The sequence below is a fragment of the Mobula hypostoma genome, chromosome 27 (assembly GCF_963921235.1).
Source record: "Mobula hypostoma chromosome 27, sMobHyp1.1, whole genome shotgun sequence".
Classification (NCBI taxonomy): domain Eukaryota; kingdom Metazoa; phylum Chordata; class Chondrichthyes; order Myliobatiformes; family Myliobatidae; genus Mobula; species Mobula hypostoma.
The window spans coordinates 24163337-24165438 of NC_086123.1; positions in this window are offsets into that span (position 1 = coordinate 24163337).

Below are 2102 nucleotides of genomic sequence, written 5' to 3' on the forward strand. Positions count from 1 at the left end.
TCTGCTGAGTGGAAAGACTAGCCAAAGTGCTTTACAAAGAATTGTAGAAAAGGCGATGGCTCATTTCCATGCAGTAAGCTCCCACAAACAGAAAAGCGACATGAACTAGATGATAAACACAAGGGATTCTGCAGATGCTGGAAATCCAGAGTAACACGCACAACATGGTGGAGGAATTCAGCAGATCAGGCAGCATTTATGGAGAGGAACAAGGAGTCGGCGTTTCGGTCCTGTTGAAGGGTCTCGACCCGAAACGTTGACTCTTTGTTTCTTTCTATAGATGCTGTCTGACCTGCCGAGTTCCTCCAGCAATTTGTATGCACAAGATGCTCTGAGCGATAAATATTAGCCAGGATGACTAGAATCAATTCACTCTCCTTCGTTAAAACAGTGCCAATAGAATTTAGTTAAACAAAAGTCAAGGGGTTATATTGCAACTTTATAGAACTCTGGTTAGGTCCCAGCTGGAGTATTGCATACATTTCTGGCCGCCCCACTATAGGAAGGACGTTGAGGCTTTGGAGAGGGTGCAGAGGAGCTTTACCAGGATGCTGCCTGGTTTAGAGGGCATGTGCTATCATGAGAGGCTGGACAAACTTGGGTTGTTTTCTCTGGAGCAGTGGAGGCTGAGGAGAGATCTGATAGAGGTTTATATGATTATGAGAGGCAAAGACAGAGTAGACAGGGAGAATCTTTTTCTCAGGATAGAAATGTCGAACACCAGAGGGCATGCATTGAAGGTGAGAGGGGCTAGTTTCAAAGTGGATGTGAAGGGTAAGTTTTTTTACTCAGGGAGTTGTGGATGCCTGATGCACTGCCTGGTATTGTCACAAGGGGGTGGCTGGGAACAGAAAGACACAGACACTGAAGTACTAGGGACAGGACTAGGATACAGGGTGAGGGCTACGACATGGGCATGAAAACCAGGAACCCAGAATAGGACTGGACAAGAGAGCTAGGAGCCCGGGCTTGGACTCCGAGCCAGAGACTGGACAAGGACCCAGAACCTGGGTCTTGCCTCTGGCTCGGACCCCAGAACTAGACAAGGACATGACTTGGCTTCAGGCAAGGAAACAGAAGGCAGGGGAGGGATACAAGGAGTAAGAACAAGAACAATCCAGCACCCTGCCCTGGTCTCTGGAAGTATTTATGCAGCCAGCCTCAACGAGCATCAGCTGCCTCAATTAGTGCTCAACAGGAACAGAAACAGGGCAGACAGGAAAACCTGGAGCAAGGGTCGATGGACCGGACCGTGAACCGGAATGCGGACTTCACGGACCAGACCATGACAGGTATAGCGGTAGAGGCAAACACATTAGAGGCTTTTAAGAGATGTTTAGCTAGGCACATGAATATGAGAAAGACAGAGGGATAGGGACATTGTGTATGTATGAAGGATTAGTTTTTAGGGTTTTAATCTACTTTTTAGCTGGTTCAGCACAACATTATTGTCCAAAGGCTCTGCTCCCGTACTGGAGTGTTTATGTTCTATGTTCCATCTCATCTGAAATAAACTAACTATTAAATGATTCTACTTACAACATGGTGCAATTTTGTCGATTTAGTAAGCGCCTCTTCTACCCGTTCTTCTGGCCATTTCCTCATTACTGATTAAGTGTTAGCATGGTGCATTTCAAGAAAAAGATCCCTGGTTATTCAAAACCGGATGAAATATTTTCCTGGCACAGAGACTGGAATCCTTCCGTTTTTAAAGATCACACATTGGGTCATAAACACGAGAGGTCCTGCAGATGCTGGAAATCTCAAGCGACACACATACACACACAATGCTGGAGCTCAGCAAGTCAGGCAGCGTCTATACAAGGGAATAAACAGTCAACTTTCTGGCCCAAAACATCAACTGTTCAGTCCCCTCCATAGATGTTGCCTGACTTGCTCAGTTCATTGGGGTCATGTCTGTAGCAAGCAGGATCATCTGTAATTACACACTCTTAACCCGACCTGATTTAAAACTGGTTAGATATCAGAACACCCTGTCTTCTCACATTAACACTCAACATTTCGCGTTTGAAATTACTTTTGATTGTAACTTGCTTTTGGCAGGACATGATGCACCATTCAAAGTGAATTACATAACAACA